Genomic DNA, 14,464 nt, shown 5'->3' on the forward strand with positions numbered 1-14,464 from the left:
TCAACAAAACCTGATATTTCCTCAGTTAGGGTCCCATGGTTGGATATGATAGGTCTGCCAGGGTTCCCTTGTTTGTGGATTTTAGGGAGCATGTAAAAAGTCCCCGGGTTAGGTAGTGGGGGGATCAAGGTCTGTAGTTTTTCTTGTAGTCTTGATGGAAATGATTTGATGGTATTGTTGAGTTTTTTGGTGAAAAGGGGAGTAGGATCTTCTTGTAATTCTTTGTAGTAGGTGGTGTCAGAGCAACTACCACTTCAACTGAAGGTCTCAGGCAGGAGGGGGGACTCCCATCTCTGAAAATCAAGAGTTATGTGATTTGTTCAAGGCTGTACAGCAAATCAGTGTAAGAGCTGGGGAGGGAACCTGGGGATCCTGCCTCTCAAACAACCACTGACTTCAGCCATTATCACAAAATCACAGAAAATTAGGGTTGGAAGGGACCTCAGGAGGTCATCTAATCCAGCCTTCTGCTCAAAGCAGGACCATCTCCAATTAGATTGTCCTGCCCAAGGCTTTGTCTAGCCAGGTCTTAAAAACCTCCAAGGATGGAGACTCCACGGTCACTCTAGGTAGCCTGTTCCACTGCTTTACTACCCTCCTTATGAGAGAGTTTTTCCTAACATCTAACCTAAACTTCCCCTGCTGCAACTTGACATCACTGTGCTTTGTTCTGCAATCTGCCACCACCAAGGGCTAGTTCCGTCCTCCTTGGAACCTCCCTTAAGAAACCACCTGAAGGGTGTTGAAGGCTGCTGTTAAATCCCCCCTCAGTCTTCTCTTCTCCAGAATAAATAAGCCCAGCTCCCTTAGCCTCTTCTCAGAAGTCATGTGCCCAGCCCCCTAATGATTTCTGTTGCCCTTTGCTGGACTCTCTCCAATTTGTCTACATCTTTTTTTGTAGTGGGATGGAGGGGGGAACAGATCTGGACACGGTACTCTAGATGTGGCCTCACCAGTACTGAATAGAGGGAATAATCACTTCCCTCAATCTGCTGACAGTGTTTCTACTAATGCAGCCCAGTATGCCATTGGCCTTCTTTGCAATAAGGGCACACTGTTGGCTCATATTCAGTTTATATTCCACTATAACCCGCAGGGACTTTTCCTCAGAGCTGCTGCTTAGCCAGTTGGTCCCCAGCCTGTACTGATGCATGGGGTTGTTCTCTTCTAAGTGCAGGACTTTGTACTTGTCCTTATTGAACCGCATAAGATTTCTTTTGGCGCAGTCCTCTAATTTGTCTAGGTCACTCTGAATCCTACCCCTGCCCTCCAGCATAACTACTATTCCTCCCACCTTGGTGTCATCTGTAAACTTGCTGAGGGTGCACTGTATGCCATCTTCTAGGTCGTTGATGAAAATATTGAACGCAACCAGGCCCAGGACTGACCCCTGAGGCACTCCACATGATACCAGCTGCCAAATAGACATCGAGCCATTGATGGCTACCCTTTGATCCCAGTGATCCAGCCAGTTTCCTATTCACCTCACAGTCCGTTCATCTAACCTGAACTTCCTTAACTTGCTTGTGAGAATATTGTGGGAGATTGTATCAAAAGGCTTGCTAAAGTCAAGGTATATCATGTCCACTGCTCTCCCCACATCCACACAACCAGTCATCTCATCATAGAAGACAACCAGGTTGGTCAGGCATGACTTGCCCTTGGCAAACCCCTGCTGACTGTTCCTAATCACCTCTTCTGCCAAGTGCTTGGAAATGGATTACTTGAGGACCTTCTCCCTGATTTTTCCAGGCACTGAGGTGAGGCTGACCATTCTGTAGTTCCCTGGATCCTCCTCCTTCCCTTTCGTAAAGATGAGCACTATATTTGCTCCTTTGCAGTCATCCGTGATCTTTCCTGATCACCATGAGTTTTCAAAGATAATGGCCAGTAGCTCTACAGTCACATCCGTTATCTCCCTCAGCACCCTCGGGTGCATTGCGAGGTTTGTTGTAATTTGTTTTGTGCAACATGGTGAGGATTTCACAGAACCATTTTGTACCCTAAATGAACCATGCATATGTGTGTCATATCTGGATTGTGTTTGACTACTTGTCACCATGCCATACAGCACCATAGCTGAACCTTTTACTCCTGATCTCTCCCTCATCACCAGATTTTCATAGCAAGAAAAAGTGTCCCACAAAAAGCTGCTCAAGCTTCCCAATGATATATGCACAGAACCCAGTCCTAAAGCACCAGTTAACCCTCAAACCTGCTTCCCTGAGTTCACTGCAAATGTATTGACCCCCTCATTAGGGCAATCAGGTCCCAGGTTCTCGGCATAACTTCCTCCCACGATCTGCACAGTGGCAGATGGGGCAAGAAGCAGAATGTAAAGCAGCAAATAGGGTGGGGAACACTGGGAAGAAAGCAGAAGGCAGAACAACAGATCAGAGAGGGAGCACAGGGCTGGAAGCATAAAGCAGAGCAGTAGTTTGGGCAGGGGAAAGGGATTGGAGTGGTACTTGGGGAGGTTGTGAGGCTAATTTGTGGCATGCTTGCCAGAAACGTTGGCTCCCACTGTTTTAGTGGTGTGATAGTGAGGGGCTGTTTTAGAGTAGAAGGACCAATATTCCTCCCACCTTGCTGTTGCTGTGAAGTTTCAAATAGTCTTAATATGCAGTATCATAACATAGATGGGCTCAATATTAGGCAGAGGGATACTTATTAATGAAATACATCATCTGAAGTACACATTCTTGAGAGATCTTCAGCCTTTTCAAAGGGCTGATTTTCCTACCAACCCTTATGACTGGGACATAAGATTTGCCAGAAATATTCAGATCCTGCTTTACCTTCTGGCACAGTTGTGCATCTCTGGTATCTCCCTGGTTCTGAATAAATCTACTGCATGGTGGATGATGGATACCATATGGCCAAGACCAGACCCATGCGGACTGTTTGCAACAGAACCTAGATCCATGAAAGATGCATCTGCCATTGTGATCTAGGGCAGGCTAAGGTCATCTTCACCCAAAAGCTTGGGTAAGCAAATTTGTGCCTTTTTCAGGCTCATGGGTCACTGAAATCATTAAATGTCTGGGAGTTTTTGTGGTCTTAACAAAAAATTCATTCAGTTATGCTATTCTGACTGAGTTTTGGTTTAAAGCATGGAGGTTTTTCAAAACCAAGGTTCAGAGAGAGATGTGAGATTTGGAGAGACGCTGGACGAGGAGCTTGGAGGAGTGTCTGTGAAGCCAAATGTCTCAGAGGCTAAAAACAGACATTAGATTTCTCCTGGGACAAAGCCTTTTATTCTGGGATCCTACAGATGTACTCACTGTCCCACTTTAAATACTTGTGAAGTACTGAGATAACCCCCTCACACACACATGCACACACACAATTGGAGCTAATTCTAATTAATGGCCATTCAAGCTTCATGTGTAAACAACTGTGTTAATGACTGTGCCACACCTGTGGGATAGTCAGACCCTGGATAAACCCAATATGATCAATCCAATATAAACCTAATATGAAGAACAAATGGGAAGACAAGGCTAAGGAGATTCAACATCTTGCTGACATCCATGATATGGATGGTTTCTTCAGTGCCACCAAAGCCATCTATGGTCTGAGCAGTCAGGGACCAACCCCCTTGAGACTCAAGGACGAAGGAGACCTGATCAGGAAAGGGGAGTCATTAATGCCCATTGGAAGGAGCATTTTGAAGACCTTCTCAATTGAGGCTCTGCTGTTGATTAGAGTGTTCTCAACTCCATCCTCCAACATGCAGTCAGAGACTATTTTGGAATCCCTTCAACCCTTGACAAGGTGAGGAAAGCCATCAAGTAGATGAAGAACAACAAAGCATCTGGAGCAGATGGAATCCTCACTGAAATCTTCAAACAGGGAAGAGAGGAACTCACAGCTTCATGCCCTAAGGATCTGGAATTATGAAGAAATCCCAGATGACCTCAAGGATGCCCCGATCATGACAATCTTCAAGAAAGGAGACAAATCTGACTGTGGAAACTACAGAGGGATTACCTTGCTGTCCACCACAGGGAAGATCATTGCGAGACCCCTCCTGAACCATCTCCTTCCACTTGCTGGAGAGTTCCTCCCAGAGTCTCAGTGTGGGTTTTGGGCACCAGAGACAAAAGTGACATGATCTTCACAGCTCACCAGCTGCAGGAGAAATTCCAGGAACAACACAAACCTCTCTACATGGCCTTCTTGGACCTCATGAAAGCCTTCAAGTCTGTCAACCGAGAAGCACTGTGAAGGATCCTTCTGAAGTACAGATGCCCACTAAAATTTGCCACCATACTCTGCCTACTCCATGACGGTATGTGAGTGGTGTTTCACCGTAATGGATCTATCACAGATCCCTTTGAGGTTAAAACAGGATTTATCATCATTGCTCCAACACTCTTTTCAATATTTCTTGCTGCAGTGCTACATCTGACCACCAACAAGCTTCCAAATGGAGTGGAGCTAAATTACTGAATGGATGGTAAGATGTTTAACCTGAGCTGACTCCAAGCCAAAACCAAGACCACCCCAACCTCAGTCATTGTGCTCTAGTACACTGATGACGTATGCTCACTCAGAAGCAGACCTTCAGGCAATCATGGATGCCTTTACCAAGGCATACAAGAAAATGGGACTGATGCCTAGAATTCAGAAGACTAAGGTCGTCCAGAACAAGCTCCTAATAAACAGTCTCCAGCTCCAGTAATCCAGATCCATGGTGAGACTTTGGAGAACATTGAGTATTTCCTGTATCTCAGAAGCCATCTCTCGCAGAAGGCTGAAATTGATGAAGAAATCTAACATTGCCTCAAATGTGCAAATGCAACCTTTGGACACCTGAAGAAATGGGTGTTCAAAGATTGTGACATCAGATCCAAAACCAAGCTCATGGTTTAGCAAGCAGTTGTGATCTCCATCTTGCTGTATAGATCTGAGACATGGACAACAGACAAGAGTTATTTAAAGTTGTTTGAGAAGTATCAACGCTTCCTGCAGAAGATCCTCCAAATCCAGTTGGAAGACAGACACACCAATGTCAGTGTCTACCTGCAAGCAAACATCATGACTATTGAGGCAGTCATCCAACATCAACTTTCTTGGGCCGGCTCTGTCATCTGGATATCTGACTCCAGACTCCCAAAGCAAGTTTTATTTTCCCTGCTTAGCCAAGGCATACACTCAAAAGGAGGGCAGAGAAAGTGCTTCAGGGACATTCTCAAGGCCATTTAAAAAATGCAACATCAATGTCAACTTGTGGGAGACTATTGCCTGGGCCTGCCCCAAATGAAGGAAGAGTCTGCTTCAGGGATCTAAGTCAGGGGTTGTCAACCAGGGGGTATGCGTACTCCTGGGGGGTACTTGGGAAAGCCCTAGTGGATACATGTGGGTGGGCAAGGATGAAGCACCACCACCCACCACCCTGTGCCGCCGCCTCCCAGGAGCGGGGCTGGGAGGGCGAGGCCAGCGGCTCCCCTCTGCAGGCTGCACAGGTATTGCCCAGCCAGCTGGACATAGGGGGTGGGGAGGGAAGATTGCACGTGGCTCTGTTTCTGGCTGCGTGCTACCCCGCCCCCCCTCATGAGCCACACCCCTAACCTCCCCACACTGCATCCGGCTGTATGCCCCGCCCCTCACACTCAACTTATTAAAAAAGGTTGAAAACCTGTGATCTAAATATTTTGAAACTTCATAACAACAATGGGAGTGGCAGAACCAGCATGTTGTGGACCAGATCAGGAATCCAACACCACCCACTTTACACGGAAACATGTATCCGAGCTGCAGTAGAGTGTGTTGATTCTGGATAGGCCTCATCAGCCACCTTCAGATACACAGGTAAGCAGGGATCCTGGTTTTTTCTAATTTAAAAAAAATCCCCAGTTTTCCATTTAAAAAAAGTAACCCCAAATCTACATTTTTCCGTGATTTAAATGAAACACCGCTAATATATAGATGTGTATATATATAGTGGTGTTGCATTTTAATCATGGAAAAATGTGGATTTGGGGTTACTTTTTTTTAACTGAAAATTGGGGATTTTTTTAAATCAGAGAAAACCAGGATCTCTGTAGATAAGACAACCATGAAAAGCCAATCATCCTCAACTCTGAGGGATTGCTGAAGAAGAAGGAACCGTACTTCTGTTTGGGTAGATTTACACATTACAGTTAGCACCTGTTAACTCTAAGGCAGGGGTAGGCAACATTTATTGGCTGGAGTGCTGAAAAAACTAGAGTGTCTATGTTGGAAGATGCCAGAGTGCCAGCATGCCAGAAAAACAAAACAAGGGCTGGGGGTATATGGCAGGACTCGCTGCATATTAGTATAGTTACTAATCATAAATGTTGCCTTTTTTACAGTAAATACCAGATTTTCTAAAAATACTAAACCTGGTGACAATAAATAAAACTTCTTATACTACCTTTGCTCTTGTGTACTTGTTTTGTTAATCATTTTGTGATGAGAGTGAGAAAAAGAGAGAGAGAAAAGAATGAAAAAATGGAGAAAGAAGAGAAAGACAAAGAAGAGGGGAGAGAGAAAAAAGAAAGAGACAGAAGAGAAGAAAAAGAAAAAGGGAAAGAAAGAAAAATATGAGAGAGAAAAAAAGAAAGAGGGTGTGGCCCTCACCACCAATGTCTCCCACCACTACCAGCTGTGGCTCAGGCCTCTGGCCCAGGGCAGTGTCCAGCGGGGGGAGTCAGCAACACCCCAGCAGCAGCCACCAGGGCTGCGGCACTCAAGCCTCCCTGATGGTCCTGGAGTGGGGAGAGGAGGGGCCTAGCTGGTGCTCAGGCAAATGGATGCCCCATCCCACAGCTGCTGTACCCAGCCTCCCATACCCCATCCATGTCACTTTGCTATGCGCTGGAGTTCAGGGGCTTGCCCTGAGACAAAAAGCAGTGGCACAAATATGTACTGCTGCTTTTTGTGCCATGGGAAACGTGCACCTCTACATATGCACACTCATCTGGACGCAACCCTTGAGGGCACTTAGCACTTATTAACGAGTGTGAATATATGGTAATACTTGTTTTAAGTACCCTTAGCAAGGTTTAATTGTAACGTTTAATCTCACCCTTATTCTGAACTTTGGTTTCATATCCTTTTTTTGGACAGGACAACCCAACAGCCCTAACACCATGCTGGGATACTTGCTGCCTGTTTGACTGATCAGTTTTTCTGAAGAATTTTTCTTTTTCCTTGCTAACCTGGCCTTGTAATTTAGAATCTTGAGATATAACAGTATTAAGTATTCAGCCGGGAGGTCCTTCTTGAATTGCATATCCAGTATTATTGCTGTCATTAACAATGCCTGAGAGTATAGCTGAGTGCATAAAATCTGCCTTTCTGTCAGTATTCCAGACTGAGGAAATAGTTTAGATTAACAGCTTTGTTAAATGTTTAGGCACTAAATAATGTAGCACTTGAGAAATGCATGGCATATTTGTTACTTTTGTTCATCTGATTATTAAACATTGAGAGGTGCGGAAAGAATTGTAGTCAAAACCCAATATCAAGTTAATAAGCTTCCTTTACATTGTTTTTTAATATTCATGTTGTCAGAAGTATCTCCTAAAGAAACTAGATAAGCCACTTCTTAAAGAAAATGGGGCTCGCATTGGCATGAATAAATTGTTCTATTTAACCGTATTGATGTGACGCTGTTAATATTATTAACCTATTCTACACCATGTAAATATGAGAGAGACATTGAGAACTGGATAATAGCCTGAAAATGAAGTATATTATCTTTCCTTACAGAACAGTCTCTTGGCCTATCTGTAAAACAGAAGCAGTGATAATGCTAGTGAAAAGATAATCTGGCCAAAATAAGGTTGACCAATATTTTCAAATGTGAGTAATTAGTTAGTTAGTCACAAAAGCTTATGCTATATATAATATATCTGATTTAGTTAGTTTATGCAGTTCAAATATACCCTACCTTCTGCCTGACTTCAGACCAATGCAGCTAACTGCCTCTTACAAGAGTAAACCAGAGCTTTCAAATAGGAATCCAGAGTATTACAAACATTCTGACCTGTTGTGGTCTCTCTGAGTTCTTTGCAGTAGAAGAATTGCTATATTAATTTTCTGTAGGTAAGAAGTGAGTGAAAACTAAGAGCTGGCATTTTCGGAGGGATGACTTGCATCTAAAACGGTTTAGAACCACTGAGTTGGAGACTGAGGAGCCAAATAACTCATATCTGCATAATAAACTCCAGGGAACTAGCATAGGGTTGTCTTCAAAACTATATTTTTCAGGGCTTTGTCCATCCTAATTTGAGCACTCTGGGAACTTATCCAACCGCCTTACACTGAATTGAAGATGTCAAGCTGTTTAGCTTAACTTTTTTATTTCCATTGATCCATTCCATTACGCTTTATTTTATCCTTTTACCAATTTGCTCCTTCCTCTCCATGGTGTTATACCTTTCATGTAGATGAGTAGATCTTAAGGCCAGAAGGGTATATTATGAACATTGAGTCACCTTGTGTAACACAGGCAAGAAAATTTCTCTCAGCAATTCCTATATTGGGCTTAATACTTGTAGTTGAGCTAGAGAAAATCTTTAAGAAAGAGACTTCAAGTGATGGAGAATCTACCACACAGTATGCAAAGCTCCATTCCATTTCTGAAATCATTCCAGTGGGCCCTGAAGAGATGGTAGGTAGAACCCAAGGTTTTCCACTGCTTTCACTGCAGGACCAGGTAGATCTTCTGGGCCAGGGACAGACATTACACATAAGCCTATATAAGAGATCAGAAACTGGTTTAAAACTGTAACAGAACTGATGTTCAGTGCACATAAACCAGTTTGAAAATGGCTGAAACAAGTCTGAGATAAACCTGGTTGAATGTAGTATCAGACTTAACTGATTTGGGTCAAACCAGTTTATGAAATGTCTGTCACATACCCCTTCCTGGTTTAAGTTAAATCGGAGTCCCCCAGCATCCAAGATGCTTTGCAGCCTTGGGCTGGGCTGTGCTCTCTGCTCCAGAGAACAGGTCTGGCCCCTCCCTTCCCCTCTGATCCCTAGCCAGAGCCTTGACTTCTCCCTGCCCTCCCCTCCCCATGGCTGCTTGCTGCTCAAGAAGGGATTCCCCCTCCTTCCCTCCCTCCCACAGCATGGACCCTAACCACACAGACCCTCGACATGTAGTATGCTAGCTAATGCTGAGAGGTGTCTGTGTCTCCTATTTCACTGGGACAGGCAGACAGAACAGTGTCTGCTTAGGGCTTTTTGGAGCTAATTAACAGGTCAGCTGGTAATGTCCCTCCATTCCTTCCTTGGAAAAAGCTGTTTAAAAAGACATTAAACTAATGAGGGAGGCTTTTGTTTTGTTGATGGGCTGATAAACGCTGTGTTATCATCTCCCTGCTGGCTCCCTCGCCTGTCAGGTTTGCAGACTATATGAAGAAGCGGGGAGAGGGAGATTGAAAAGCTCAGGGCCAAGGAGGTGATCCTCCCCCTCTACGTGACATTGGTCAGGCCGCAGCTGGAGTATTGTGTCCAGTTCTGTGCGCCCCATTTCAGGAGGGATGTGGACAACATGGAGAGGGTCCAGAGGAGGGCCACCCGCATGATCCGGGGACAACAGGGCAGACCCTACAGTGAGAGACTGCGGGACCTGAACCTATTCAGCCTCCACAAGAGAAGGCTGAGGGGGGACCTGGTGACCATCTATAAACTCACTAGGGGGAACCAGAAGGGTTTGGGGGAGACGCTGTTTCCCCTAGCCCCCGCTGCATAACAAGGAGTAATGGGCACAAGTTGATGGAGAGGAGGTACAGATTGGACATCCGAAAAAACTACTTCACAGTTAGGGCGGCTAGGAGCTGGAACCAACTTCCAAGGGAGGTGGTGCTGGCCCCTACCCTGGGGATCTTTAAGAAGAGGCTGGATACCTACCTGGCTGGACTCATTTGAGTCCCGTTTTTGTTTTTAGGGTGAGTGGTTTTGTTTGTGTTTTTGGGTTGTTCTCCCGCCCTGGCGGGGGGTCGGGCTAGAAGATCTATTAGGTCCCTTCCGACCCTAAAACTATGAAACTATGAAAAGATTTGGGGAAAAGAAAAAGGGAAAGTAGTAATTCAGCAATGCAGAATGGAGTAGTAAGGGCCAGAACCACACAAGTAAACTAGGCTCTTAGAACTTAAGAATTTAGGTGCCTAAATCACAAGAGGTGGTCCAGAATAGTGCACTCCACCGGCCACAAAATCGCTTAGGCACCTAAGTTTATCTGACACCTTATATTTTGGAGTACATTGATCCCTAGGCACCAAATCTTAGACTTCCATATATGTTAGGAAGCACCTCAGCTGGACACCTAGGTGCCAACCTCCCCTCAAATGTGGTGCTTTGTTCCTTGCAGTCAGACCTAAGGAAGAATGCCTTGCACACGAAACATGTCAGACTCTATCCCCCGCCGTGGCGGGGGGGCGGGCTAGAAGATCTATTAGGTCCCTTCCGACCCTGAAACTATGAAACTATGAAACTATGAAATTCCTTTGTGGGTCACAGGTGAATCATAGGCACAATTTGGGGAAGCCCTGCTTTAGACCTTTAACTAGTGGGAAATTCCTACTGCTTAAAAGGTACCTGACCAGAACACTGAGAGAAGAAAATCTTCTGTTTAGCCACAGGACTGGAAAAAGCAGAGCATGCTTTGCTTGAACTACTCCCACAATGTGCTGCCTCAAAAATATTTACTTCTCTAGACAAAAATATTACTTAAGAGATTTTCCTAGGAAAGAAAACAGCTTTTTCTGCCACAAGGAGGAGCACAATAGCAAGGCTTCATAAAGTTCATACTGGGGAGAGCTGTGTTGTTTGGACTGAGATAGCAGGTCCCTCTCCCTGAGGGAGAAGCAAGCTGGTTTTGGCATTGAACTCCTCCAAGCATTAAGCTCCTTGTTATTGTGAAGCCTGGAGATAAGAGTGGGAAATTCTGCAAAGCCACATCTTGCCAGTTGCATCCTTCAGGATTTTGCCTGATATTGTTTAAATAATTCAGGTGACCATATCGCCACCTGGGATAAATGTAATAAAGGATTTGTGAACCAATCATCACAGGAGAGGCAGTCATAGAGCCCATCTGCTGGAGGAGCTCAGGGCAAAAATAACTTCAATGATGAGATTACAGCATTGCTTAGTCCTTCTCTGCACTCTCTATTTGCAGCCTGTAACTCAATGGATATTGATTTAGTTAATTCAATACCAAAACAAGCCATGCTGATGTACAGTTGTCATGCTGTACCAGTGACCATGCTAGGGAGCTTCCCCTATTTAACCAAATGGCATTTTAGTTTGCTTAAGATGTTGTCAAATGTAAGTGTCAAGAAGCCCTTGGTGTTACATGATGGGATTCCACACTGCAAGCCCACTTGCCCAACACATTAGCATCTTTCCTAATGTCTACTTCTACAGTTCCCTTTACAAGATAACAGATTTTTGGAAAAATATTTTAATTTCCCTGCAAAGCCCCTCAACTGAGAGAATGTTCCCTTTGTATTAAGCATATGCATTAAGCATTTTGAAATCAGGAAACAGCTTCTTCAATAGCCTTACCTCTGCTCCCTCATTCATATGAGCTTTTATTACACTTGACACTTACAAAATGTGGGTTATTTCTAAAACACAGTTGCATTCTTTTTTTTCTATGCCCTTTTTATACAATTGTAGTTGCCTTTAATACTGTGATTAACTTGCAAAGTCTATGAAAGTTGCTCGCTGAAGGTTGCTGTGCCAGTGCACAGATCATCTAGTACGTGTGAAGTATACCAGACAGGCTAACAGTATCTAGGGGTTCACAGTGGAAGTGCAATGTTTACTTTTGTCTGTTTTGTCTATTGAAATTAAACTTTTGGGGATATGGATTGTCTTCTACTGTGGGCCAAAACCTGCATCTCCCCCTTAAGATGTGTGTTTCTTCCAGCTACTTGTTACATTTGCGCAGAATTCTCTTGACCATTGTGTACTTAAATGACAGTTTTCAAATCACATGATGGCATTTTTGGCAATTCCACCCAGTTGTCGTTTTGTTACCCCTGCACTGTGAACAAGTAAACCCTCATCTTTCACATAAGCTATTTGGGAGAGTGACCACCAGTTATGCATTTGTACAGAACTTAGTACAATGGGGCCCAGCCTGACTGTGTAATAATCATACTGGTAATGTGTAATAATAATTTAATAATAATATTGGTAACAGGAGAAGGTAGGAAGTGATGGATGGTGTTACCCATTGGCAGACTGAAAGCAATGACTGATGATGAAGATGATGTTGATGATAATTAGGAGCCTATCAAACTTGAGGAGACAGCTGGAGAATTTCATGGGCAGATCCCGGGACCAGCGCCCATTTTCATGGGCTGAGCAAGACAGTCCCCCCATGTCTCTCTCCAAGGAACCCTGGCAATCCTGCCCCTCCCTGCAGATTGCTAGATGGTCTGAAACAATAGTTTAACTACCCTGGTTAAGCCCAGGGAAGGTATTAATCCATATATTATTAATCAGGGTACTTGAACTATGGTTTCAAGCCATCCCCAAGAGGGAAGGCTGCACTGTGCTCCTGGGGTGATCATGGTAGGCATCTGGGAGACTGCACCAGGGCCCACAGAGCCTCAGCCTGGGTTGCTGGTGACAGGAAGTGCATGCATGCAATGAGCTGGGCTAGGGCTCTGCGGACCCCAGTGCAGCCTCCCAGCTGCCTGTCACAGCTAGCCCAAGAGTCCGATGCAGCTGCCTAAAGCTATTCTACTGCCTGGTGTAAGCAGCTCTCTCTCACGCCCTGCCCTCCCCCTCCCTCCTCCTCATATGCCCCCATGCTCCAAGTTTGCAGGCTTCTTGCCCTTTTTCTTGGCTTCTCTGTTCTTGCCAGTAAGGTTTTTGGGGGGTTTTTTGCAGTGAGCCCACCAAAATCATAGAGCCTGCCATTTTTGGTGAAGCCCATTCAATTTTGCATTTTCCACAGACATCAGTCAATGGTGGATTCAGTAGGTTCCTAATGATAATGATTGCAGAGCACCTAGCACAGAACTGGGTGAAAACCAGCCCACAGGCCAAATCTGGTCCATGGAGTGATTTGGCCCAGCCTGCAGGAGGTCCCTTGGCCTCTGCCAGACAGCACTGGGACATCCCCATCCCATGTCAGTCTGCAGCTTGCTCTGGAATGACTGTGTGGCGCCAGCAGCCCCCAGCCCCACCAGCTCAGCATGGGGCATAGCAGCACAGAGTGGAACAGCATGGGGGCAGCGGCAGCAGTGGGAGCCCTGGCTGCGTCTGGGGCCAGGGCAGAGGGCCAGTCTCCATGGACACTGGCTAGGACTCACATGGGCAGGGTGCACAGCCAGGTGGGGAGCTGCATGCTGCCACTGCCCCCACACCACGCCACTCCACGCCACTACGCCCCATGCCGAGCTGTTGGGGCTGGGGTCTGCTCCCACCATGCGGACTTCCCATGGCAAGCTGTGGACTGGCACAGGACATTGGGTGCCCCAGCACTGCCTGTCTCCCCCAACCCCGGCCTTAGCCCAGTCCTGGCGACCGCTTCCAAGTGCACGGAAGGGCGTGGAGTAGCTGTCAGGACCACCCCTCCCTTCCCCGCCTGCAGGCTCAGGTTGGACAGGGCAGGGAGGCTAAGTCCCCTCCCACTTGGTGGGCTTGGTGGTGACACGTGGCCATTCCCTGCCTCTGCATTCCCTCTTTGGTTTCCCGAGCCTCCTCCATGGGGTTTGCAGCCTTCCCCTTCCCCTCATGGGTGCTGCAGTCCCCCAGTGAGGCTCAGAAGTGGCTTCCAGCTCTGCCCCGGCCCTGTGCTCTCAGCACCCCAAGATCTCAGCCCTGAACACAGCTCTGGGGAGCCGTGTGAGGAGCTGGGGCCAAGGCCAGGGATGGGATCATGGGGCAGTGGCAGCGTGGGGCCTGGGCAAGGGAGAGCTGCAATCTACTTCCAGCACGTCCCTGCCTGTGGAACCTGTGCCTGCTGCAGGGGCATGCAGGAAGCTTATTGTGGCTTTGGCCCAGCCCTGGCCCCACAGTGTCACTTCTCCATGACCCTGCCCTGTAATCCCGGCCTCTCCTGCCCGCCCCGCTCCTGAACATTGCTGCCTGGGGCGCTATCCCACATAGGGAGTTTTGGTGAATTGGAGGGGGGTGGGCAGGGTGCTGACCTGGCCTGCAACAGCTTACCAAAACAGCCTATGTGGCCCTCGAACCCAAATAATTGCCCACCCCTGACCTAGCACACCTGAGTCCTATTCCTGGTTGAGGTTTTTATTTACTTCTGTAATAGCAGTAGCCTGTCAGTGGCTAGATTATGCTCAGCTGCAGTTTGTCAATACATCTAAGTACCCCATTATTTCTTAATCCTTTGCACCTGAGTCACCCAGACATTTTCAGGTCAGTTTATGGGAAAATTCAGCTTCCTACTGACTTGTATGTGCCCAATCAAAAACATATTTAAAACTTACAAAATACTGCC

General features: G+C 46.2%; 1 protein-coding gene across 5 annotated transcripts in view; it reads left to right on the plus strand.

Moving 5' to 3' along the window:
* ARHGAP22 (Rho GTPase activating protein 22) overlaps positions 1-14,464 on the plus strand; it is a 311,784-nt gene that overhangs the window by 145,432 nt on the left and 151,888 nt on the right. The gene's annotated exons all lie outside the window — the stretch shown is intronic.

This window comes from Alligator sinensis, unplaced genomic scaffold, assembly GCF_000455745.1.
Source record: "Alligator sinensis unplaced genomic scaffold, ASM45574v1 scaffold264_1, whole genome shotgun sequence".
NCBI lineage: Eukaryota > Metazoa > Chordata > Crocodylia > Alligatoridae > Alligator > Alligator sinensis.